The sequence below is a fragment of the Chlorocebus sabaeus genome, chromosome 10, assembly GCF_047675955.1.
Source record: "Chlorocebus sabaeus isolate Y175 chromosome 10, mChlSab1.0.hap1, whole genome shotgun sequence".
NCBI classification, from domain to species: domain Eukaryota; kingdom Metazoa; phylum Chordata; class Mammalia; order Primates; family Cercopithecidae; genus Chlorocebus; species Chlorocebus sabaeus.
This window is the reverse complement of record NC_132913.1, coordinates 18,854,174-18,881,863: the sequence shown is the minus strand read 5'-3', so window position 1 is coordinate 18,881,863 and position 27,690 is coordinate 18,854,174. Positions and strand designations below refer to the sequence as shown.

The following is a 27,690-nucleotide window of genomic DNA, read 5'->3' as shown; positions in this document are numbered from 1 at the left end:
AAGTGTCTAGAAGAGGCAGTTCTACAGAGATAGAAAGCAGATTGTTGGTTGCCTCTGGCTGAAGAATGAGGAGTGAATGTTAATAAGTACTTTTTGTAGGTAAAGAAATTGTTCTAAGGGGATGGTGACGGTTGCATAACTGTGCATATACTAAAAACAAATTCAACTTCAGTAAATTTTATCTAAAGGAATAAATTTAAAATTTTGAACCTGTGTTTATGCAGCAGTAATTTTTCTTTCAACTACTGACTCAATCTGTTTGATTGTTCAAGATTCCATGGATTATTGAATTTTATTAAAAGTTTATTTTAGGACATTGATCATTTTATGTCAATAAATTTGAAAACAGATAAAATTGCTCAAAGTAAAGTAGTCCTATTTTCAAAATCTATTTTACCCTTAGTTATATAGTCTTTTTTATCCCTAAGCTTATTGATTTATGTCTCCACTGTTTTTCATTCATATAACCAGACTTGGTTTTATTGATCCTATATTGATTTGTGTTCTCTTTTATTAGACTTTGATTTCATTTATTTTATTCTATTTTTTTTTTGTTCTGTTTTGGTTGGGTACTTTGAACATTTATTTCCATTTTTCTTCATTTCTAGAATGTCCACTAAAATTATTAACCTCCATCTACATACTGCTTTCCATCTTATAATTTGGATATTCTTGAGACATCAAGTTCTAAATGTTACTAATTTTCTTATAATTATTTTTTGATGCATGGATTTTTATAGGTATATTTTGTTCAGTTTTTATTAAGAAAAATTTCAAATACATAGAAAAATTAAAAGACCAGAATAATAAAACATTCATCTGCGCACAACTTAGCATCAACAAATATTAATATCTTTACTTCATATATATTTTTCCAAAGTGAGTGGTAGATACCATGACACTTCAACCCCAAATATTTTAGTATGTGTCTTTTAAAAATAAGGACTACTTTCTTTATAACCATAGTATCACTTTTACACCCCAGAAAAATTAATGAGAATTCCATTATATCAACTAATACCAGTCTCATTTGAATTTCTCTAATCGTTTCCCAAATGTCTTTGATAGCTGCTTATTTTGCACTGATGTCCAATCCCCTTAGTTGCATTTGTCATATCTCTTTTAATCTATGATAGTCCCTCTACCTTTTTTCTTCTCTATGAACATTGACTTTTTGAAGACCTCTAGCAAGTTCCATATTCTGCTATGCCTCATGGTTTCTTTGTGATGTAATTTATCTGTTCCTCTATCATCTTTATTTCCTGTAAGGTGGGAATTATAGCAAAGGCCTTGCTTAGACTCAGATTACACATTTTTTTTTGCAAAAATATATTGCAAAAAACTTTTCATACAGCATCACATAAAAAGAAACATGTCAGGTGATTTCTCCCTTGTCTAATACAGTTTTTCCCCTTCGCAGTTAACAAAAAGTCTGTAGTTGGAATATTCTATTGTTACTGGTGAAGGGTGTCCAGGTTCTTGGTTTCCTGAACAAAGAACTCGATAAAACACACAAAGCAAGGAATGAATGAAGCAACAAGGCCGGGCACGGTGGCTCACGCCTATAATCCTAGCACTTTGAGAGGCCGAGGTGGGTGGATCATGAGGTCAGGAAATCGAGACCATCCTGGCTAAAACGGTGAAACCCCGTCTCTATTACACACACACACACACACACACACACACACACACACACTCTCTCTCTCTCTCTCTCTCTCTCCACGTTAGCTGGGCATGGTGTAGGGGCACCTATAGTTCCAGCTACTCGAGAGACTGAGGCAGGAGAATGAGGTGAACCCGGGAGGCGGAGCTTGCAGTGAACCGAGATCGCGCCACTGCACTCCAGCCTGGGCAACAGAGCGAGACTCCGTCTCAAGAAAAAAAAAAAGAAAGAAAAAAGAATGAAGCAACAAAAACAGATATTTATTAAAACCACAAGTACACTCTACAGGGTGGGAGTGGGTCCAAGAATAGGATCCAAGAGCTCCAGTACAGAATTTTCTGGGGTTTAAATGCCCTCTAGAGTTTTCCCATTGGTTACTTGGTGTACATCCCATGTAAATGAAGTAGTGGCCGGCAATCAGTCAGAGGGAAGCAGCCAATCAGGCTGAAGTGAAGTTACAAAGGTTACACCCTATGCAAGCGTCTGATTGGTTGTGGAAAGCAACCAATCAAAGATACTTTCAATTTTCCATCTGCCATGCAGAAAGGAGGGGGTGGTTTGCAAAGGGAGTAGCCTCCAGTACTTTTGTTACTTAGGTATGGAAACGGGGTTTTCCTTTTGATTTAGCTTTAGGAAGTCAGCGTGAATTGGCCTTAGGTTCCCTGCCTCCAGACCCTATTCACCTACCTCAATATTCTGCATGAAACATTTACTTAATGGCTTTAGTATCTATTGGTGATCTTTATTTCGGTCAGTTATTTCAATGGGTATACAAAATGGTGACACTTCTGAAGCTGTTTATTCTCAGATGGGAAATTTCCATACTCTCCTATTAAAATATTAGACTGAGTTCTTTGTTTTTTAAAGTTTTTTAAGGTTTTGTTTACGTACAATAAAATTCACCAATTTTTGAGTGTACAAATGGATTATAACAAAATATAGTTTTGCAACTACCACCACAATCATGGTAGTTGATTGTCTATTCAACATCTCATTTTGGTTGGCAAACATTAATAATGATAATCACCACCACCACAAATATTTGTATGGCACTTACGAAAAGCCAGGAACTATTCTAAGAGCTTTAAATAAATTATTTTTAAAATTTAACTTAATAGGCATTCCAGTCTTAACCCATTTAAGCCTGAACTTGATTCTTCCACCAAAATTTGCTCCACCCATACTCTCTCTCATTTCAATTAATAGCAACTTCATCCTTCTGGTTGCTAGGACCAAATGCTTGGAGTTAATCTTGACTCCCTCTTTTCTTTCAAGCCACTCATTGTTGGCTCTAAATTCAAAGCAATTCAAAATTGCCACGAATTCTCATTATCTTTCTTGCTATCACCCTGTCCAAGCCATCATCTCTTACCTAGATTCTTGCAATAGCCTAATAACAGATCTCCCTGCTTCCTCCTCTGCTTCTATAATTTTCAACATGGCAGCCAGAGTGATCCATTAAAAAGTCAGAAGATCATGTCACTCCCTCTGTGTCTTGTGTCCTGTGCTGTCATTTGGAGTAAAATCCCAGATCCTTTACTTGGCCCCACCCAATGATCTGTCTTCTAAGCCTACCCTCATTAACCCTCTCCCTTCACTGTGTCTCATTCCCAAGGCTTCATTAATGTTCCTAGACCTTGCCAGGTGCAATCATATTTAAGGGCCACTTACACCTGCTTTTCCATTTCCTGGGACCATGTTCCCAGATATTTGCATGGCTTGCCTGCTCCCTCAACTCCTTTAATCATTTATTCAGGGTTAGCATTCTCAGTGATATTTTTACTGAGCACCCTTGTATTTAAGCTTGTGGACCACCCAGCCCACCCTGCTTTATTTTTCTCTGTTGCACTGACTACCTTCTAATAGACATTATAATTTACTTACGTAGTATTTTCTAACTTCTGTCTTCTTCTCCAGAATGTAAGCTCCACAAAGTAAAAAAAAATTGTATTTGATTTTTCATTCATATATTCCAACACGGACACGTAGTGGTTGTTCAATAAATAACTGAGGAAACATGAGATGATATATTTTGAAGACCAAGGAATTAATAAATGGGAGGTGGGCCTGTCACTTTAGGCTGTAAGTTAGCTGGGATGCAACTGAGACCACCAAGCTAGGAAATAACACAGCAGAACTTACCAATTTCTTGTGCAGGATGGTGTCAGAAGCCCAGTGGCCGACACTCAGCTTAAATCTTTTCTTCCTGGACAATAGCAATTTCCTGGACGATGTTAGTTAAATTAGTCACCAGCATGATGCTTCATTCTAGAAGAGAGGACCCTTTTCGAAATATTCATTTCTTGGCACCATGTTAATTTTAGCAAAATGTGTATTTAATACTGAGAAACACATTAAACAAATTATCAATGAAAAACTCCAAACTTTTAAATATTCATAAAAATATTGTAAAATCTGACCAGTAGTTGTCCTTGACTTACATGATTTACTTACTGGGAAGGTAACACTTGAGCTCCACTTTGCCTCAGCTATAAAGTCACCAGGATGTAGTTTTAATTCTGACCTGTAAATCAAAATTTCAAACTACCAGTATTCATAGAGTGTCCATAGTTGCCTAGTGCTGTTGTGAGCACCACTGGGCTATAAAATAAGTGGAAAACATAGTCTCTGCCTAGATAAGTGAGTGCTTAATGCGGCTTGCACACATTTCTCAAGTACAGCATAAAGCAAAAGAATGATTTGGGCCCTAATTTAGAATTTTATTCAATTTTCACAGTAAATTATATTTATTTTTGCTTAACTCTTAATACCTATCTGAATAAATGGCTTAAAATTTTCTTCAACTTTTCCACTGGTGATTTGTTTATCCTACAAATTATTTCCCGAACAAATACTGTCATTCAAGGTAATTGGACACTTCCCAGCACTTTAGAAGAATGTATAAAACCAGGCATAATCTCACTGGTTGTGTTCTTCATTGCTTTAAGACTTGTTTATATGTCTCTAGGACTACTGCCATTTATATTATACTTTAAAACATTTTTTGAGATAATCCTTGTGAATCTATCACCAGTACAAATATATGTGATTGTATTAAAGTGGAATTTTTGGAATGGTTCAAAGTATATTACGGAAAGGAGCATCTCATTTCATCTACAGACGAAGCAATTTCTGCTTGGAAAATTTTCAATTTTAGAAGTCAATATTTTCTAATAAAATAGCATTTGTTGAAAAATAGCATTTTCATGAGAAAATGAAAAAAATTATGCGAATCTTTTAAATTTAAAATGGGACTAAGCGGAGTTTAGCGTTTTCTTCCCCAAGGCAGATTTCCTTTTATCTCTGGAAATGCCAACAGGAGGCCAAGGGCCAAGCTTCCTGGCCAATTACACTATACGGCAGTTTCCCCCCAAGAGCTTTATTCCCAAATGCACTTGGGAACCAACTTCTGACTCCAGACAAATGGCAGTTAGTTCCAGCTCTTACCTGCCAATTATGATACTTTGGATATCTGTGTCAGTCTCTGGGTCAGCTCCATGATAAGATTAAGGGACCTGTTTGTTTAGTTCATTAGCAGAAATTCGTTCCACCCAGACAGAGCTGAGGTTGGGGGTGGGGGCGTGAAGGGAACCAGGAACCTGCGGGAATAGATTTTCTTTTTCTTACTAGGAAATGAAAGCACTATTTCCCCTTCTGGATCCCTGCTTCCCTTTTCAGTTCCTCCGTTAGGGGCAGACAATAGAAGTCTCCAGGCCCCCTCTCAGGGCACCCGGTCCCCATCGTCCCCTCACCCCCACCTCCCTTCCCCGCCCCTCACTCTCCAGCTTCTCCAACTCCAGCTCCAGGCGGAGATTTGTCAGAACCGTTCGGTTGAGACTGATTATGATTGCAGCAGATGGGCTGGATTTGACAGCGCCGATCCTAAGCAGCTTCTGATGGGGGGGCCCGGCGGAGGGGAGGGGAGGGGGAGTGGGTAGGGGGTGGGAATCGATGGGCCCCAGCCTCTTCATCAGAGCGCAAGCCGAGCCGCCTGCCGGGTGCTCCCGGGCAGCTCTTTAACGCGCGCCTCCAGGAGGAAAGTGGCACTGCCCACCCGAGGGGCCTCCCTGAGCGCCAGGGAAACGTCCCGCGGCAGGAGAGGGCTCGGGGACACTGGGAGGCAGGCGCAGGGGGACTGGCGGCGGAACACAACAAAGCGGAGGAGCGCGAGGTGCCCGGGCTGCGGTGCGCGCGTGGCCCAGGCTACCTCCGCGCTCTGGACATGGCAAGTTTGGCAACTCCCGGCTCTGCAGCGGGCGCCTTGTTGCCCCCGAAGTGAAGGCGCTGCAGGGTCAACCCCTGGGGGCGCAGCGCCCACCCCGCCCCCAGCCCGCAGCAGCATGCTCCACCGAAGGCCAGGTAAGGAGACGCCAGCCCACTCCCCGCCCAGGCGCGCCCCCGGCGCGCCGCCACCCTGACCCCAGCCCTTCAGCGCGTGGCTCAAACTACCGTTTTCCGCCCTTTTTCCCGCAGACTGTATGCTTCCGCGCCTCCCGCCTGGGTCTCCTTGGCCCCTCTCTGCCCTCTAACTATATACCTCTCTAAAGATCCTGCATCCTTTCCCCTTTACCATAGCCCAACGGCAGGGGGAGAAGTTTTGGGAGGTGGCACGAGGTTAGGGGCTCTCCCTTCCCTGAAAGCCCGAGCCAGGACACCTGAAGCGGGACAGCTTGTGGGAGTCAGTCCGTGTGTGCGCATACCCGCGCAGCTCCCGCGCAGCCCGAGCCCCGCTATACACGCGCGCGCACACGCCCTCCTCTCCACCTGTGGGGCCTCGCTTTTGTGTGGGAAGCACAAATGAAAACACACACACGTGCGGAAACACTTCCACGTTGGCATCTTCCAGAGACTCCTAAAGGGTGGGGGCGTAAAGGGGCTGCAGGGGAGGGGCAGCTGTTGAGTTCTGTGGTCCTCCCAAGCACAGGGCCAGCGCCTCTCCTGTCGCTTGGCTTTGACTCCAGTGCCTAGGGGCCACCGGAGTGGCGCCTTCCCAGGGGCCGGGAGGCCGTTGGGTTTGGCAGGGGCATAGCAGTGTCAGTAGGAAAACTCCCTCCCTGCTCCCCAGCGAGGTCAGAGGTCTGGGCCACTCCCTGGCCCAGCCCCAGCAGGGCGCGCCTGTCCCCACCTAATGCCACGATCCCCCCTCCCCCACCCTCCGCACTGCCTCCCTTGCGCGTGTGGGGGAGATCCCTGACCTTGTCTGCCCAGCACCAGGCCAGTTGCCCAGGCGGCCCCTCCCTTGTTGCCACCTCCCGCCCAGCTCACCAGGAGCGTGTGCCCTGTTGCTACTGGCAACTGCCTGTGCCTAAAGCTCAGCCCCCAAACTGGCTTAACGCTGATTGATGGTCAGAAATAGGATATTTTCTGGAACGGAGCGGAGCACTGGTGCAAGATCCTCCCTGCTGCTGAGTCCTGCGGACCTCCCGGGTGGCAGGCCTTCCTCCCCCTCTCGTTTTGGCCTCACCCCGTCCTACCCTACCCCTTAGAGAAAAAGGGCTGTTAGGATATCCTCATCTCAGGTTAAGTGCTGAGCCAGCAAGCCAGTGTTCGTTTTCTTGCTGAGTAACCGGCCACCCCGGAATTTCTCTTCTCATCCTTGAGGCTTCTGAGTCTGATGAATGAGGCCCCTGTTCCTGGCCGCTACCACTTCCCTTTTTATTTTCATCCCCACCAACTTGTTCACTCGTTCACTCCTCCCTATGCATAGGTGCCTAAAATAGACTACACCTCTAGTAACCAGAACTATTCCTGCAAACGCTTACAAGAGCGTTTTCCGGAAATAAATCATTTCATGTCAGTATCCCTTCCTCAGTCATTTCCCGGCTTCATGCCACCTCCCTCCTAAGACACAGAATTGGTCATTTCCACCACTTTAAAGACACAGTGCAGATAAAAAGCCTGCGTTTATAATGTTCTTTGCAGGAGTAGCTTTTGCCAATTTTGTGGAGTTTTTTGTTTTGTTTTTTGTTTGGTACTCCCTCTCAAACTGTAGCCTCCCTTCCCTTTTCTGGGATGGCAGCCTCCTTCTCTAAACCATCCTGGACTAACGTTTTCTGGACTAATAAATTTCTGCACCTGTCTGTACTCCTTCTCCTTCCCAGTCTGACTATAATGGACCAGATTTCATTATCAAATTAATTCCCTTTCGAAGAACTTTGTTCTATAGCATTTCTTCCCAGCACTCCAGTATTTTTGGCAGAGTATTTTCATTATTTAAATTGTCATGCTTAGCCTCTTTTTGCCCATGGACATTACTTTGGAAAACCATGTGATGTTTCTGAGTCACTGATTTATTCCTCCAAACAAAACTTCCTTGAGAGACTCCCATATGTTGGGTACCATTGTAGGCCCTCGGGGTGGGAATGGAGCAAAGACAAGACCCAAATGGGTTTCAGCATTTTAAAGCCCCCGTTACAGCTGGTTTATGGTTATTGCTATGATGGTTAATGTTATAACAGCACACTACATTTGATTAGGACTTTACAGTTTACAAAAGGCTTTCAAAGACATTATCTCCTTTAATCCCAGCAGTAGGAATTTTAAATAGCAAGGATTCCACCAAAAGGCCCAGTAATGCTCACCAATCCTGCTTAACCAAAAAGAAAAATATTGCAAATCATCCCAACAGCTGATGGAGCTTTAAAACACAAAATAAACAATTCATAAGAAGCTTCTGAAGCTTAGTTACTGGAATGTAACTTGGAGAAGATAAGTGAAATGCACGTAACATGTATATTACCAGGAGGGTGTCCTGGAGAGGAACTCCATCCTGGGGCTTCAGTGGCCTGGTGAACTGCTGGAGGTTGAGTCTTTCCAGCGATCTGGACTATTGCCTTATCCTAGGATCTAAAATGGGATGAAAGTGTTAGCACAAAGTTGCTGGGAGACTAGCAAATTAGGCAAAATGAGTAGGCAATGATGTTACTTTCTTTAGCTACAAAGCATTCTTGAGATATCCGCAAGTTTCTAGCATATATTTACTCGAGAAATGAAGCAATTTTCTGTACTTAGAATATAAAAAAAAAAAAAGAGTTTGTGTGCCTTATGTGAGCCATAATGAAGACAATCAAGGTTTTGGTCATTTTTACCCATTACTTTGAAAACCAGTCATATCTCACGTGGATAAATGGCAGTTTCTCTTTTTAAAAATCATTTTTAGGGAGGATATACAGAAGGCCTTCCTGTAGATTTCTTTTCTCTGCTCCTTGAACACGGAGGGCAGCCCTTCTGACTTAGTAGTTGTGAATATCATTCATGACTTTCCTCCAAAAATGGTTTTTATAATGCTAGCCGATAGTCATACATTTTTGTTTACATTTCAGATATCATGCTGATCTTGTGTTATCATTTTGAAAAGTTTTATTCAAAGAAGTTTTACAAGCAGGATGGTATATGGTAGGGAGATTATTATGGCTGGGGGGTGGCTTTGGGTATGACTAGATAACAGATAAGCCAAGAAGGTAATCCTAGGGCAAGGTCTGTTATGAGGAAGGTTCAGGATGCCCAAAGGAGCTTTATATTGTTTAATACTGTGAAGGTTGGTGGCGAGTTTTAGACATGTAGAGTTTTTTTTTTTTTCCTAGAGAGTTTGTTTAGTCAAGCCTGTGACTCTGTATTAGGCATTCCTGGGTATTATTTTCATTCCTAAATATTACAGTATTTTAGTTCAGAGCCAACCTAAATCTCTAGGTTGATTATATGTCAATGAAAAGCACATAATGCAAACAATATAGATCTATTTGGGGAGTTAGATTGGGCATAGTGGGGCGGGTGAGCCCCCTTCTGGCAGGGGACTTTAGCAGCTTCGGGTTTTCAGATGAAGTTGAGAGAGAGGTGAGGCTGATTCCAACCTTGGGCATACTCCTCAAATATTTTTATAAACCATGAGAGACTGGAGCAGGGAAAGTTAAGAGCACTGTGCTGATGGCTAACATCATCCGGGCTCAGGGGTGTCCGTCTTCTTTGTAACCCCCTAATCAAGGCCCTATTATTTGTGCTGTCACCCCGTAAATATTTGCCAAGGGGCATTTTTGGAAAACAAGCCTTCCTGCTTTTTATGTGGAACTGTGCCCTTTCTTACTTAGCTGATACCTTGTTCCTTTAAAACATTTGATAGTTTTGTCCTTTTGGGTTTCTGTAGATGAATAAGAATGTGGGTGGTTGAGACTTTCTTGCTGGAGGGCAGTAGTGCAGTATTGCTGCTGAAGGCTGTTGGCCCTGATTGGGATTGCTTCCTGGAGATTATGCCCTTCCATCCTCTTTCTCCTAATAAATACTGTTTTCACATGGTCCTTTCTGTCAGAGAGTAGGTGGCATAAATAAACAGGCTCTGTGAACTTGTTACTCATCTCAGACACTAACATAGCCTACAAAGTGCTTTAAGAAGCATGCCGGTACCTAGATTTCCAGGTACTGTAGCAGGTGGGAAGGGCTTAGAGAAAGGGAGAGAAGCTAATCATTTTGTGTTGTATTGAAAGGTCTTGAACATAAGTCATAGCACTTGCTCCTAGAGGTAAAACTATGGCCTCTAAATAGCTGGAGATTTGCGAACTCAGAGTGTTGCTAAGAACACATGTTAGGTAGGAGTACCCCTTCAAACTTGGGACTGTGTAGATCTGAACTCAAAGCCTGATTCTCTTATTTATTATTAATGTGATTTGGGGCCAGGTTATGAATCTCTCTAACCTGTTTCATCATCTATAAAAATAAAAAGTACGTGCATTTGTGAGATGTTAAGATGAAAATCTAACACATATTAGGGCATGAGACAGTGGCCCACCCACAAGAAAGCCAACAGATGTTAGCAGCTATGGTCTTTTAATATAATTTTCATATCACTTTGGATTGGATGAGACTGGCTATTTCACATGAACCTCGTCTCTCAACCTCCTCCCTGCCCAACAGAGAACAACCATTAATAGGGAATTTATAACCTAAAGCAATTACATTGGCATTCCTGGGTATTTTTTTCATTCCTAAATATTACCGCATTTTAATTCAGAGCTAACTGAAGTCTCTGTGTTATTAAATATGACTGCAGCTACTTTCAGAGGGAGTGTTGTCCTCCACCAGTGTGATGGGAGATGATACCTATTCTTTCCTTGAGATACAAACAGGTCAGTTCATGAGATAAACTAGTTTAGTTTAAAGATAAGCTTCGACCTTTCAGTTAACATTAAATTCATCAAATGCTTGTAAAAGTCACTGTGCTTGGGCTGCAAGGGATGCAAAGATGAAAAACATAGTCTTATTCTCAGCTGGAAGATGGGTTTGTATGATAAGAAATAATAAGAGCATCATAGTAAGAAACATCACCATAATAAGTACATTTGCCATTTATTAAGTCCTGGGCTATGTCGGAAACATACTGTATCTTTGGACCTTTTCAAAGGCAGCAGTATTGATATCTGTGAAATAGATATTTTCTGTATTATGTAGAGATATTATATAATAAGGTAAACAAGTATCATAGCGGTGTTATTAAATAGAACACTGTGAGGTGCAAAGGAGAGAGTTATCCTATGAGATAAGCCTATCTCAGGTGGTTTTTGCTGGTGCTTTGAATCGTTTGGAAAGCTTGAAGGTGATTTCTGTAATAACTACAATATATAGGGTTGTATTTGGGTTCAACAATCTCTTGATCCCCTACACTCTGTTCACAGCATTATAGAAATGAGAGAGAAAATATTGGGCTTTTTAAATCAGCAAGGAATTTTTTCTTTTCCATTTCTCAGTTCTTTGCTTGTTTTCACTGTAAATACCTCCAGGGAAAAGATCCTCCTCACCTTCCTTGTAAGATTCTTCCTGGTCTAAAGATGACATTATCATCAATCAGTTTTCTGATTTATTTTTTTTCTATTAATGCGATTTAAACTACCAACATTTTTTCTAATTTAATTTGTATCAAGTTTCACACATAGGCACACATGTGCCAAATATTAAGTGTGGCATTGTAAGTAGAATAAGATGAATTAATTCAACCTATTGGCATTATGGTCAGATTCGATATATAACACACAGTTCACCTGATGCAAATTTGTGTCAGCTTGCTTTCTTTCAGACTGTTCTTCTTTTGTTTTTCCTCTTAGTCACTTTTGTGAAACCTAAACTTGTTAAAATACTAATATTGCAGTGCAGTTCTTTTTACCTCCTCCCGAGGGACAGGTGTCCAAATTCAGCTGTCACTTGCTCCACCATTTTTTTTTCCTATTGAGATGGTATGAAATGGACTATTCATTCAAAATTCTGGCATGGTACATTTATTGTAGGAGTCCTAAATTTGCCTGCATTGCCGTGACATAGGAGAAGAATCATGTAGGACTATCTAAATATTTTGTTCCGCCTATGAAATTTGATCTTTAATAAGAATGTTTTTAAGGAAGATGTGAATTAAGAAGACATTGATTGATCTGTATAACCCACCCTTCACTGTGTTCCAGTGTAAAGGAATTACAGCACCCAACAAGTTCCAACTAAACACTGCATTTCTGTGCAGAGGTGGAAAGCCTCCTTTCCTGCCTTTTTTCATGCATCTGTTCATTTATTAGTTTGCTCAACAGATGGTTATTAGGTGCCTACCATGTATCAGACAATGTGTTGGACCTAGAAGAGTGATTGCCACTGGTGTTCCTTATTCTAATACTGCATTTGGCAACAGGAAGTCATTGGTTCTGGAAATAGATAAAAGAAACACATAAAGTTGACATTGCATGGATCTGCCCGCTTATGGCTTTTGACAGCTTTTAGATGAGACTTACTTATTTTAGGCTGCCTCATCCTCATTGCGTTAATATACTTTAGAAAAGTTGCTCTCTCATTTTCTAGGACTTTCCGACAGAAGAAACGTTTGTGTCTCTGTACCTCATACTTTATCCCAGTTTTCCCCAGGACATTTCCAGTTGCCTATTTTTCTCAGTGCCTGATGCCTAGTAAGTGTTTAATAAATATTTGTTGAATAGAAGACACATAGAAAGGAAGGAAATTTGGGAATTCACTGTATTAGAAATTAGCAAATTATCTGATTTGGCACTTAACAGACCCCAAAAACCTTTTTCCTCTCTTCCTGTGAATCATTGTGTCTACTTTAGATCAGATTAGGGAATATATCCTCTTTTTTCATTGGAAAATTTTAGGGCTTGGTGCACACCACAACTTTGTATCTGTGGTTTCTTGTTCAACATTTTGGCACTGGTGATGATTTTGTAGAACTTTGGAATCCTGATGTTGCTTCGCAGACATCCCTCAGTCACTCTGCTAAATTACATTACTCTGAGAATTTTATTCTGTTTTGACATGATCTCCCTCTTCCTCTTGCTACACTGACATAGTTGGAGAAACTCATCTTATTTTCATTAAAACATACCATTTATTTAACATGCTTACAAGATCTTAGGTTTCGTTAATTCATAGTAATTAGTTATAAAATGTAATTAGTTCTAAGTTAGTTATAAAATTATTTATAAAAGGCAAATGCCTTCAAGGAACTTAAAATTTAGGTGAAGAAAAAGGACACAAAACCTATAAGATCCCCCCCAGAACTCTTAATGTGGAGCTGGGAAATAGAAGAAGGAAATCAGTGGAACAGGAGGTTGGAAGATGAAGTGATGGATGAGGCTTGTGTGGTTGGGATAGGCCTGCTGGGGGAAGGAGAGTATGAGCTGACCCCAGTGGGACTTAAACATGAGGAGGGAGAGCACTCTAGCCAGCAGAGGACTTGAGCTCAGGCAGGGACCTGAGCACGTGGAAGAGAGGGTGGGAGGTGGAGGTGGAGCAGTAGCAGAGGCCCATTAATATGAGTCATCACATGCATGCTAAGGAATTTGAACTTCACGCTTTGGGGCAGCATTTCCCAAGACCCATCGTTCTGGAAGGTTAGTTCTATTGGATATTGTAGAATTGTTAGTCAAAAGAAGTCCCCATGGTTGAAAAAGTAAGAAAAACTGGGAGAAAGTTAAAAAAAAAGTTTCTCTGCTACAGAAGTTATCAGAGACTTTCTTACGTGAATCCATATTGTTAATCTCTAAGAGTTTCTGAAAATAGATTTGATCACTGAATCTATTATTTTTGGTGGTCGTCGTCTTCTTCTCCTTCTCCTTCTCCTTCTTCTCCTTCTTTTTTTTTTTTTTTTTAATTGAGACAGGATCTTGCTCTGTCGCCAAGGCTAAAATGCAGTGGCACAATCTTGGCTCACTGCAGCCTCAACCTCCCCGGGCTCAAGTATTCCTCTCACCTCAGCCTCCCTAGTAGCTGGGACTATAGGCATACACCATAATGCCTGGCTAATTTTTGTATCTTTTTTGTAGAGACGAGGTTTCTCCATGTTGTACAGGTTGGTCTCAAACTCTGCTGGGCTCAAACAATCTGCCCATCTCAGTCTCCCAAAGTGCTGGGATTTCAGGTGTGAGCCACCATGCCCAGCCACTGAATTTATTCTTAATGGAACATATTGCGGGGGCTGTTTATAGAGGCTATCTTGGGAAATGCTGTTGGAAGCCATTGACAATTTTGAGTCAGAGGTGATGTTGGATAGACAGTTTTAGGAACATGAATCTGAAAATGCTGCAGAGGTTGGATTTGAGTGAGGAGCAGTGAGTGATTAGGGGCCAAATCACAAGTTCAGATTTCTAAGCTACTTCTATGCAGTAGTCAAAGACAGTGAGGTGCCCCGAGGGTATTCCAAACCCAATGAGACAGGGATGTGTTTGCAAGTATGTACTGTTTTGTTTTTTGTTGTTGTTGTTGTTGTTGTTTGTTTTTGGTGGGCACTCTGTAGTACAAATGCTCTCTCAATAAAATGGACTTAAAATGCAACCCAGCTAGTTCAAGCCAAAAGTCAAGTGTAAGTAATAGTGCCTGTAGTGACTCTGTGCAGTCTTTAGCGCTTCCTGCACTGGAATGGGCTTATGTAGGCTGGGGGAGTGTCTACAATGCAGAAAAGAGACTCTACACCCTACAGTTGGGAATCTGGTTCTTTGGGTGGCCCCGGTGCACTTTTGCTGGTTTTCTTCATCTTAAACTTTATCCGAAAGGAGAGTGATCACAGTGTAAAGGTCACACAGATGTTGCTGCCAACTCTTTTGAGTTTATTCATTTCTATGCCAAAATTTTAGCACATAATGTTGGGTCCCATCATTTGTCTCTCTGGTCTCCAAGAACCGGCCTCTAGGTTTGTTCACAATCTTCATGTTCTCCTTTATCTGTGTACATAAAGTTAAGCATCTGACCTTTCAGCCATTTATGCGAGATTACACAGAATAATGATTTTCTTTTTCCCTGATTATTTTCTATTTTTGAGAAATGTTCTCAATATTTACAAAAAAGGCAGAGGAATAAAGCAATACTGTATAATGAAAAGCCCTGCTGCTTTTTCTCTAGAATTGTTTATCAGAGTAGTTAGTTATCATAAGCGTCTTCGTTTTCTTACATATTTATGAATATAAATGCATTTAGCTGCTTAATTAATAGCTCATTTGTTCTCTGTATTTGCTTCTTTCCATTCTTACACCTGTTATGATTCTGTTCATGTGTTTGGGAGCTTACAAATGATTCAAACTAGTTGTAGTTATTAGTGTGAATTTTTCTGAATATTTTTCTCTTTTGTTGTTTGCAATTTCATAACGTATCTGGATCCATTTTGTTCCTAGTTATATTGCTTGTTGGCACTTCACATGGCCTTGAAAACCTTGAGTTGTGTTTCTTTGTGCTCTTGCTTGATGAGTTTCTGACCACTGGTATCTTAATGTTGTATTAACTTGTGCTACATAGACATATCAGTGTCCTTGAGCATGTTGACTACTTCAAGCTGAAAAAATTCGTATTGATTCCTGAATTCTTCGTTTGGCTGTCTACGTTAGATAAACTCACTGTATAATTGCAAAATCCCCACTTTTATTTTGTGAGTAGTGATTGTGTGTACTCCATAGGTCCTATAGTCTGTAGAGGGTAAGTAGGGAAAATTATAATGTGTCCAGCCTCGTTATCTAACTCATGTCCCTGTTTGACTAGCCAAGATTAAATGGTCTTCTGTTACTATATGAATCTAGGAGAGAAGACAGAAGATGAGGGCTGCAGCCAGAAAGGGCACTTACCTGAGCGCATTTATGTTAATCAATGGCCTCCAGTGTGCTGGATTGAGACAGGAACTTTCACTTTGTTTTAAACTATTGACTGTGCATTTCTTCCATTAATTGTAGAGTGATAACCAATGAATGTGAGATAATGATATGTCTCTACTGGTTCGTGTGGGCACATTCATTTTCTAATTAGGTGGTTATAGTACACTTGAGATATTTTACATTTACCTATTTTTTTTAAACTACAAATTGTGTATGCTTGTGAGAATATTGACCTTGCTTTTTAACATGTGGACTTCGGATAATTTTTATACTTTCCTAAATGTTATTTGATAAAAATGCAAACGTAAATATTATATATTATTAACATTTATAATAAAACAATTAGAAGCAATTTAGGAAGATTGGAGTAAAGATATGCCAAATGAGCCATAATCACTCTACAGTGGTTATTTTGGGGTCACAATCTTTCCTAATGGAGTTATTAATTCAAATGAAGGGTTTCATCTAGGTGCCTCATTGTAGTTTCTATTTTTATATAATCGGGTTCAATAGAGGGGGTAAGGTTCCTATTTGTTCAATGATAATATGTCAAACAAGTGAGAATGTATCACACAAATATAAGCATATACATTATTGTACATATTAGTGTTAGATTAGTACCGTTACGCCCAAACTAAGTGAAAAAACTCAAAAATAAATAGATCAGATTATATTTCTTTAGTTTACTTAAAATTTCCAATTATTTCATCAAGCAGATTGCTTTTTTTTTTTTGCATTTAATTAACCATCATTCCTTCCACTTTGAAATAGGGAGCACAATGTTTATTTATATAATAGAAGATCTATATATAGACTTTGGGGCCTTTGGAAAAATAAAATTTTAAATCTTTAAGAGAAAGCATGTTCCTTACTCCCTGTCAGTTCAGACTTATGAGTTTGCACATAATTTGTTCATTAATTAAACACTTGTTTTTAATTCTATAGTGTAAGCTTTATATACTCATTCTGAGCCTAGATCTTACTTCCGATGACAGAATGTTACAGAAATTGCTGAGACTACCAGAGATACCATTTGGTTTCCAAAACAGGATAAAAGCTGCTACAAGGATTGTAAGCAATGGTTGGCGAGGGCTATTTTAATACTGTTAGCTGCCACTGCCCACCCAAGGGGCAGAGTTTCTCTTTATGGGACATCTCATATCTCATTCCACTGAACAGAACAGCCATTATCTATTGTAGACCTCATTTCGTATCCATTCGCACTAGGAGCCCTCTGTTTGTCTGTGTCAGGACTGTATTTGTACACACATTCCCCAAAGCTGTCACTTACATCCCTTCCCCCAATGAAACTAACGTAAGTGAGTGGATCAATAGGGTGGGAAAATGTCACTATTCACTAGAAACCACAGGGTTGCTGCTTTTCGTGGCGTTGCTTCCAAAAATATTAATAAAGAAGTGATGTATTAAATAGTTGTCTTTCAGTTTATTTTATTTTGCATTTTAAAAAGAGTGATGTGTCCCAAAGCTCTAGAAACAAAACAGTATTTATAAGAACATTTATCCTGGAAGGAGGCAGGAAAATACAAATAGTTGGGAACTGAAAAATTCTGTGGTAACTATGAAGTGAAGAACTCTCAAGTTAATTCAACAGCAATTCTTCATATAGCTATAGGACTTTTTTTCCTTTTTTCTTTCTTTTATTTTTATTTGCAGAAGTCCTTTATGTCCAGTATTTTATTCTGACAACCACAAAAATCTAAGAAGTTATTTTATTATTTTATAAAAGAAAACTTTTTTTCATAGTCAAATTGCTTGTTTAGTTTCACACAGCTGATGACTAGGTCAGAAGTTGAATTCAAGTTCCAGGCTCCTAAGTGAAAGCTCTTTTTCACTGTAATACTTCCATTTATATTGTTTATTATATTATTTAAAATAAATGTTTAATTGGTAACGTTTCTTTTTTATTCATCCCAGTTCTTCAACTCTTTAGAGACCAGTAATTCTGTGATATACATTATGAAAAACATAACAAGGATATTGAGAGAATGGGCTTTGCAGTCACAAACCACAGCTGGGTTTCAAATCTTGACCTAGGATAACTTATGTAACTTCACCCAACCTCCTAGAAATTGGTGTCCTATCTCATATTATTATAGTACAGATTCAATTAAATTATGTATGTTAAGGGCGAACCCCATAGTAAAGGATCAAATGATGATACCTTTTCCTCCTTGTTGCTATTATCTGTTGCTGAATAACAATCTCCAGACTTAGGGTTTAAGACAATATCAACTGTACTGTCTCTCACAATTCTGAGAGTTGAGTAGACTCAGCTGGGTGGTTTTTCTGCTCCTCATGATGTTGTCTGGGACTTCAGTCACCTGAGGGCTCAACCTTGCTGAAGTATCCCAGTTGGGTCACTCCTACTTCGGTAGGAAGCATCAGACATGGAAAGCTGGGCTCCTCTGGGGTGGCTGGATCTCTGTTTCCCTCCATATGAACTCTCCACATGCTGTCTCTACCAAGACTACTTACATGGTGGTTCACAGCAAAAGTGTAAACTTCTAGACCTTCCTAAGGCTTAGTCCTGGAGCTGGCATTGTGTCACTTCTCTCATGTTCTATAGATCAAAGCATGCCACAGGACCAACCTATTTTTGCTGTAGGAGGAGATTACACCAGGTCATGAATATTGGGAGATAGGGGTCATTGGGGGCTATCTTTGGAGATCAACTACTGTAGTTATCATCATCTATAATTTTTGGGGCCTGTTTCCCAGGCTTTTGCAGTGGAGTGATGAATGAGTCAATGCCAGTGAGAGAAGTGAATTTCTGCTTATTTTTGTTACTCTTGGAGTTGATGGAAGGCAGATATCCTGGTTGCTCTTTAAAGAACATGCTGGAGTCTAGCCTTATCTCTTACTCTGAGCTCCACATTGTAGGGGAGCTGGTGGGACATGTCTGGCATGGGTGCTTCAATGGTTTTGTGATGATACTGTCTCGCATTTGAATTTATAATTTTAAAGCACTTTTACATATATTTTCCCTTTTCTTCTCACTAAAATACACATTTGGTCTGCATCTTCATTTTACATATAAGGAAACTGAGACTAGGAGTTTAAATGATCTTTAAAATATCAGCTAGCTTGAAAAAGGCAGAACTCAAGCTCTACCCCAGAGTTTCTACAACTGGGATATTGCTTCCCCATCTTGGTTCCATTCAAAGGATAAATATGATGAAACGGGGGGGTGAGGGAGCCCAAGGCATGGAGGGCATTGAAAGGAAGCCTTGGGCGGTAGAAGAGGACATAAATCTTATCTAGCTCTGCCACTTTCTACCTTTGTGAAACCCAGTGATTAACTTCTGTCTTCTATAGCCTTCATTTACTTAGTTTGTGGGATATACTGCCTCTTCCATGAAATAAGGACGAACAGTACTTGCCTTAAGCTCTTTGTAAGCTTATCATCAGTGTTTGATGAAGTAAGTTATGTAAAGGTCCAGCAGAATGCCTGGCACAGAGTGGATCTTCTAGACACGTTAATTCTCTTTCCTTCTCTCCCAGAATTTCTTAAGGAATCTGCTTTCTCAGCCACAGAGCTGAACCTCAGTTATATTTTGAAATGCATTTGGCATTCTCAGTGTACTTTGCATCATTCCCAGTGAGTGGAAAAGTTGGGGATTGCTTGCCTGATTGCCCAGCAGGAACTCTGTTACGGTTATTCACTTCAGCAAGAGGCAGCCTTGGTGAGGTTGGCATCTTTACCCTGAAACACAGGATTCATTATTCTCTCAGAGGGCTGGCAAAGTGAATGAATGGGACTGACAGAGTCTTCACCTCACGTTCCACAAGTCGCTGTCTGCAGACCCACCGAGGCTGGCTGCCTGCTGAAGGACAACAGTAAAGGGCTGTGGCTTGCTTTAGTACAAGGCTGCTTTGGCACATTATTCTGGACATTGGAATGAATTCTGCCAGCTGCAAGTAAGTCATGAATTTAAATGTGTAGGCATCATGCACTATAACTTCAGAACCCTTGTAGACCCTATTTTTGGCTAGCATTGAGGAAAGCTTTCTGCATTTGTCTTTGGTGGTGCCCATGGGCAACCTGACTTTGGCCTAAGAAACCTCTGGTCTGATAGGGGCTTACACCCCTAGAGGCATAGAAAAATCTTAGGGTACCTTCTTTTGTCTAAATCAGTGGCAGGGCAGAAGAAACATGCCATTGGAGTTTAAAAGGGACTTTCACAGCAGCAGTGCTTTACGCAAAAACCTCTCGTGCTCTGATCTGACAGTCCCTGTGCTGTTGAGGGGATCCAGCTCCAGCCAATGGTAGGATGTCTGTGAGTTGTGATATTGTTGGGAGCTTGTGCTTTTGTGTTTTCTACTTGGCTGTGACTAGAAAGAGAGCCCCACAGTGAAAATGGAAGTTCAAGTCATCTCTTTTCTGCAACTGCTTCTAGGAATGGTTACATCCAAACGAACATGAGCAGATGCATTTCTTTCTTTTTAAGGGCCTCTGGGCAAAGTGATTTTACAGCTCTTCTAAGTAACCTTTACTGCCAGGAACTCTCTCCTCATTGATACTAAGCATCTCTCCCATCTGAAAGCTTCTGTTCTCTTGTTTGTTTAATCAGGAGATGTGGGGATGAAAATGTCATCATCCTCTGAATAATGATGCTTCCGGTATAGGAAGGACACTGTTAACTCACTGAGTCTGTCTTTCCCTTACATTAGGCAGTTCCAATTCTTGGACTAAAGGTCTGTGAAATATTATTTTTCCTAAAGAAATTAAAATTAAAATTAAAATTTTAGTGGGGTTATGACTGTGACTGAATATTAGGAGAGACTTCCTCATAGTTTCAGAGCCTCCAGCCTCAATTTCAAAGAACCACTCCAATAAATAAAATGCAGTTGATTACTCTTGGGACAGAAACATGCATTTGGATCAGTCAATGAAGACCAGTCTGGTCTTCATTGCTATTAAAAGGAATATGCTTTTTAAGATAAATGTTGAGTTCATGTTTCTTTACAGTCTATATACTGATTTCACTTGTATTTTCTTTTTCTTTTTATTTGTATGAATTTATGGGATACGAGTGTAATTTTGTTACATGCATATATTTCATAGTAGTGAATGATGGCTTTTCTCATCTTCACATCTATTAAATAAGAACTATTATTGCATAGCAAATCTCTGCTTTAGGTTGCAGTTTGATAGAGTGCCTTGCAGAGTCAATAATAAATGATTTTATATGCTTTTTTTTGTTTTGTTTTGGCATCTGCTATGTGCTAAATGTTTAGTGTTATTATCCTCCTTAACACTCCTGTGCCCAATGAAGTCAAAGCCACGTGGCCAAATAAGGACCAGCAAATTCATGCAAGGCTTGGCCTATCTTTGCGGGAGCTCAATGGCAGTTTTAGGGTCTGGGTCAAAAAAATGTTTGTTTTCTTTTCCACTCCTCTGTATGTGGCTAGCAGCAGATACAGGCATCTCTCAATGTGTTCAGGGGATTGGTTCCGGGACCTTTCACCAATACCAAAATCCATGGATTCTCAAGTCCCTGATAGCAAAGCACATAGGATTTGCATATAACCTACACACATCCTCCTGTACACTTTAAGTTATCCCTGGATTATTTATAATACCTAAAACAATGTAAATGCTGTGTAAACAGTTGTTACACTGTATTTTTTCTTTGTATTTCCTTATTACTGTTTTGCTGTTTTTTTTTTTTTAATTTTTAAAGAATATTTTCAGTGTATGGTTGGATGAATCCATGGATGCCAAACTTTGAGATATGCAGGGCCATATATTTTCTTTCACTTTTAAAAGGAAAGTATATTTTATTTTCCTTTTCTTTCCTTTCCTTTTCTTTTCTTGTTTTTGTTTGTTTGTTTGTTTGTTTGTTTGTTTGAGACAGGGTCTCACCCTGTCACCCAGGCTGGAGTGCTGTGTCATTATCAAGGCTCATTGCAGCCTCAACCTCCTGGGCTCAAGCCATCTTGCTACCTCAGCCTCCCAAGTAGCTGAGACTACAGGTTCGTGCCATCTTGGACAACTAATTTTTTTGTAGAGATGGAGTCCCCCTATGTTGTCCAGGCTGGTCTCAAGCTCCTGGCCTCAGGTGATCTTCCCTTCTTGGCTTCCCAAATTGTCGGGATTACAGGCATGAGCCACTACCCCAGCTATATTTTCTTTAAATGCTTTTTAAAAATTCCGAGAGAACGTGTTTTCAATTTAGAACCTGTTTCCACTGAGGAAATAGCAGGCAGTGAGATCCTAAGGAGGGCAGAGCCTGCCTCAGAAGCAGGTGGCCCCGCCCGCGGCTGGCCCTCCACATGGTGTCAGGAACCACACCTGCACACTCTCTTACATACCCTAAGCTGGTGATGGGTGCCCAGCGTAAGGCAGAGGGCTGAGCTGTCCAGTGCTCTAACCCATAGGAAATGTCCAGTGGTGAAGCAGATCATCCACGCTGCTGGCCCTACTCGCCTAGACCTGGGCTGCTCCCTGACTGCCTCACCCTCAGGTCAAGGTCCTGATAAAGGTTGATCACATAGCTGTGAATTAATAGGCATTCACTCTTGGGGAATATCTTTTCATTGAATCAGAACCTCAAAGGCTTGGACCCATTGTTTTTCCTTGTGCTCTGACATTCCTTCCCTGATGTTGTCTCAGGATCCTGATGTTTTCAGATTTCCTGTCATTCCTCTGTTTAAAACTTCTCTTCTTAGGTTGCAGTAAAATAATGATGATGATAATGATAATAATAATAATAAAACCCTTGATGGTGGCTTTACATGTTCTGCCTTTTCTGACTTCTTTCTTCACCTGCCTTCTTTACATTGCTTCAGAAGCACATTGCTAGCTGCCTTGAGTCCTTTCTCCAGGCTACTGCCACCTCATCTTTCAAATCTTAGCTTCAACCTCCTTCCTCTAAAGACCAGGTCAGGGCCCTTCCCAAACCGCCCCACCTTGTGTTCCCTTGGGTGTATGTGCTTCCTTTGTAGATCTCATTATATTTGTAGTTATAGGTTTCAAGTCAGAATTTATTGTCAGATTGTCAGCTTTGTAGACATAGAGCTTGAATCTGCATTGTCTATTGTTCAGAACCCATCACAGAGCTGGCACATAGGAGATCCTCAATCAACATTTATTTTGAAGGAGCAAGGGAGGAAGGGTGGCTAACGTCAAGTCAGCCTGAAGTTGGTGGCACCTAGAACAATCTGAGAGAAAGTATATTAGTTTCCTGTTGCTGCTGTAATAATTCACCACAAACTTAGTGGCTTGAGACAAAAGAAATATATTATCTCATAGTTCTGGGAGTCAAAAGTGCTAACATCAAGCTGTTGGCAGGGCTGCATTCATTTTGGAGTTTCTTGGGGAGAATGTAACCTTCCCCACTTTCTAATGGCTGTTCACATTCCTTGGTTTCTGGCCTCTGGCAGGGGTATCACTTTGACCCCTACATCCATCCTCACATCTCTTTCTGAGGCTTTGACTCTTCAGAGTTCCTTTCATGAGGACCCTTGTTAATTACATTGAGCTCACCCAAAAAATCCAGGATTAACTTCCCCATCTCAAGATTTTTAACTTAATTACACCTGCAAAATTCCTTTTACCATGTAAGGTAATTCATTCAAAGGTTCTGGATAAGAATGCAGACCTACTGGGTGGGAGGGGCAGGAACATAAGTGGGAGTGATTCAGTTTGTGGGATGGGGGAGGGAAATGGCTAAAGGGGAAGACACAGTCCAGGTTAAATGAATTTAGAGGCATCTCTCTGGCAGACTCTGAGCAAGAAAACCAAATTTGAAAGTAAGATACAAAGAAATGTTCAGGGATACTGCCAGTTTAAAACTGAGTAGTGAGGAGAGGATGATTTCTCTCAGGATAGAGAAGTGATAAATTAGAACTTAGGAAGGAAGGAAGGAATTGACTTTTCCAAGGATCAGGGTTGGGTCTGTTGACCTGATTGGGGAACGAACTAGAGCAGTCAAGGGTTAGACATGTGCTCTGGGTTGGATCAGTCTGAGTCAAGGATCTCCCTATAAAACCCATGAATGATCCAACTCTACACAGAAGAGAATTTAAAAGGCAGTGCAGCTCAACATTGTCTAGTCTTGTCCCTATATTTTATAAACTAGGAAACTAAGACCTAGGAAAGTTCAGATGGGTTGAGCAAGGATACATGGCCAGTTGACCTCAGAATCTGGACTAGAAAGATCCTGGCACCAATGCTGCCTTTTTCCCAGTGAACCAAAGGCCCTCCTCTGAAATCGTCTCACATGTTATGTTCCCTGCCCTGTTTATTGCACACTGCAGAGGAAGGGCATGGGAGAGGAGCCCAGGGGACATGCCCAGGATCTCCATCTAAAAATAACAGATGGCCTTGTGATGGAACTCTAAGTGGTTTTGTTTGAGGATAAGGTAGAAGAAAAGAAATGCTTTCTGAGTAGCATAGGGCAGGAAGTGGAAGATGCCTGACTTCTGTGGCGTGGGGTGTAGATTTAGGGATAAATAGTCCCAAACAAAGGCAGTGCAGATCACTCACCACACTTTGTCAAAGTAGCTTTATAATTCCACCACCTTCTCCCAGGGGCTGTAATGAAATCAATGAAAGTTGTGTGACCAGCTGATATGGACAATTTCTAGTTTTCCCTTTTAGCATGCAGCCAACTTCCTTCCTAAGTAATAAGGAACAGTTTCTCCAGAATATCAATGCAGATTTTTGGGAGAAATTTCTTAGTTGCTCTGAACACTTCATCAGTAATGTGACTGGTCCACGTGTGACCTCATTTACAGGGAGACTGCCAATCCCTCACAGGACTTTACAATTTCCAATTCGCTTTTCCTAATATAGTCACATTTGAAAATACTTTAGAGTAAATCTGGAACAAGTAACATGAAACAAACATCACTTGAAGTAGCCGCAGTAGAAAATAGGATGTGGAAGGGAGAAATTGCAAAACTATGGAGCATGGAGAAAGGCTGACCTATGCAGAACAGGAAGTGAATATACACTTGAGAGATTTCATGCTGCCTACTTCCGGTTTGCTAGGTTTCAGAATGAATGAAGGCCTTCTCCGCTCCTGGGATAAGCTTCTATAAAGAAAACATATTCATATTTTTAAGTGGGTCTTTAATTATTCATGGATGTTGTCCCACAATAAATGCTCCGTGTGGCTGATTGGAATGCTTTCAACAGCGTAAGACCTTGGGTTTCTAGTGAATTTCCCTTTTAATTTAAAGTGATGGGGGCGGAAATGTAGATGGAGGCTACTTATGGGACTTTAATTTAATGCTGTAAAATTTGAAGGGGTTGGGAAATTCTTATGTGATTTTAATTGAATGCTGTAAAATTTTAAGGGGGTAGGAAATTAACATAGAATCAAATCACTTTATGTAAAAAAATTATGTTTAATGCTTCTCACAGTTTTTGTAACAACGTCATTAATGAGACTATCATAAAACAGCCATTAGCCTCCCTGAAGCTAGATTTGTATGTTGAAAATCAGGAAGAAACATGGCAACTATCAAGAAAATTTAAACTAAAGGCATCTCACAGTTCTGCCCCAAATTGCCAGTTATCTGATCCTTTTTAAGCAGGGCTCTGTGTATTAGGTGTTTATAAATGGAACAGAGTTTAAAAATACAAATTAACATTAATTTAAATAGTACATGTGATATAAATGATTCTATTTGCAAGGCCTCACAACGTGCTAGATAGATCAGGCAGGCAGGAAGAATTGGATTTAGGCAATGGTTAAATTCCAGCCTCATTTAATGTTATTGAAAGGAGTGCTGGGTTGAGTAACTTCTGGGATACAGGGAATCCAAGGAGGAGTAAATAATCCTAAGGCTTAAGCACAACCTGGGGAGGGTCTAAATGTCTTAATGTAGACTTTTAACGCTACCTGTTTGCTCATTCATTTATTCTGCATCTCCTCATTTAACGTTATTTGGGCATAGACTCCTCGTTCAAATGAATTTTGCAGAACTCCACTTCTGGAGGAATATTTTTCAGACTTTCTTGACTGGAAGTCACAGTAAGAAAATACATTTTAATTTCAACGCAGTGCACATATACATGCAAACACACACACACACACACACGTACAAATCACAAAAACAAAAATTTCAAGCAACAGTGCTATTTCACAAAATGAAGCTGGATGAGGTAGCCTTTGTATGTATTCCTTACATTGCCCACACCATGTCTTACCCACTGATTCCAGCAATTGGCGGCAGCATCAGCTGGAATATGTACATTCTTCCTAAGGATCTGTGTAGTGCATTGTGGCGTTTTCTGCTTTTTTCTATTTCACTTTTAGGGAAAATGGGTTATGGTATATTATAGCGATTTTACCCCTTGCTAATTTACTGCGACCTACAGTTTGAAAAATTTTCCAGAGATAAGCAGTATTGTTAAAGGCATACATATTTTTAACAAGCTTTTTTCCGGTCATTGCTCTATTTGAGGATAGACAGTTATTTATTTATTTTTTTTCCCATCAGAATACAGTTTGGTTTTCAGTGTTTTCTTCCCCAGTGACTCCTCTTTACCTACCTCACCAGGAAAGCTCCATCTATTCAGTTACTATTCATTTTGCCCCTATAGCCTCCCTCCCTGGAATCAGTCCTATTGCTGGGTCTTCACACTGTGAATTCAGATGCTATGCGTGTTTCCACTCCACAGTCACGTTCGTCTCTTCCATGAGGCCTTTCTTGATAATTTCAGACCCCAACCATGATTCTTTCTCAATCCCCACAGCACAGCTGTTGCAACATATGCTAGTTGACTGCCCTAGCATTATAATCGTTTAGTGTCTGCTATGACTCTCCCCACCTCTTTTTTTTTTTTTTTTTTCCTGAGCAAATAAAAAAAAAATCCTGTTTTGCTTTGAGTTATAAACTCCTGGAGAGCAGGGGGAATTTTTTCAGTGTTTATAAATGTTTCCATGACTCCTAAAATATTGGCCACAAGCATAGGAATTTGCTGAATATGTGCTGATTGAAACTAATTGTGGCCTCTTGCCTGTTAACATTCTCCTGTTTTTCCTCTGTGTTTCTGATTTCAAAATTTAGTTGTATGTTCATTGAAAATAGGGATTGTGCCTTTAATTTTTTAAACCATTTATTGAAGTGTAACATACATATGGAAGAGCACACAAATCAAGTGTTAGTATATTGGTTTTTCACAAACTGAAAACACTCATGTAATTAGCACCCATGTCAAGAAAAAGAATCCAAGAATTCACTGCACGCCCTGTTTGTCACGCACAAATACTATCCTGATTTCTGTTACCATAAATTGGTTTTTCCCATATTTGACCTCTATACGAATAGAATCATTCAATACTTATGTTTTGTTTTTTCTGGCTGTTTTTTCATTCGATATTATATTTGTGATATTTACCTATATCATTGCAAGTAGTTGTAAACACTTCATTCTAGTTACAGGGCAGCATTTCATTACATGAATATAGCATGGTTTATTGATGTAGTTAATTGTTGATGGACAATCGGGTACGTCCTGGTCTGGGGTCTTCTGTGTAATGTGCTGCTATGAACAGGCTTGTACGTATTTTTGGTGAGTATTTTGTTGGCTCTTGGGTATGCGTGTGTTCTATCAGTTCCCCAAAGTGTTTGTACCAGTTTGCACTCCCACCAACAGTGGAAGAGAGTTCTGTCTTCTCCACATATTTGCCTACAGACACTTGGTATTTTTAAGTCTTTAACTGGGTATAGATATTGCAAATACATTTTCCCTTTATAGATTTATTAAAATTAATGAAGTCCTTTATGCTTAGTACTTGCTGTGTGTTAAGAAACCTTTGCTTCTTCCAAAGTCATCAAGATATGTTCTTAAGTTCTTGTTTTATTTTTTACAGAAGCTTTGTTATTTTCTCTCTTATATTTGCAGACCCTCAGGAATTGATTTTGGTTTGTGGT

General features: G+C 40.3%; 1 protein-coding gene and 1 long non-coding RNA gene across 6 annotated transcripts in view; one reads left to right on the top strand and one right to left on the bottom strand.

The window, feature by feature from the left end:
- Positions 1–27,690, top strand: part of NCKAP5 (NCK associated protein 5) — a 983,546-nt gene that overhangs the window by 373,804 nt on the left and 582,052 nt on the right. Inside the window, exon 1 of one of the 5 annotated variants that reach the window (XM_073019627.1) lies at positions 5,612–6,022. The exons of the other annotated variants lie outside the window; for them this stretch is intronic. The gene's annotated coding sequence lies outside the window, so the exon portion shown is untranslated. Of the gene's footprint in view, positions 1–5,611; positions 6,023–27,690 lie in introns of those variants that run through there. 5 annotated transcript variants of the gene reach the window in all.
- On the bottom strand, positions 1,903–5,383 carry LOC119620580 (uncharacterized). Its single transcript, XR_012094176.1, has 2 exons — positions 3,806–5,383; positions 1,903–3,670 (listed from the first exon to the last, which is right to left on the bottom strand). It is a non-coding gene; the product is annotated as an uncharacterized lncRNA (long non-coding RNA).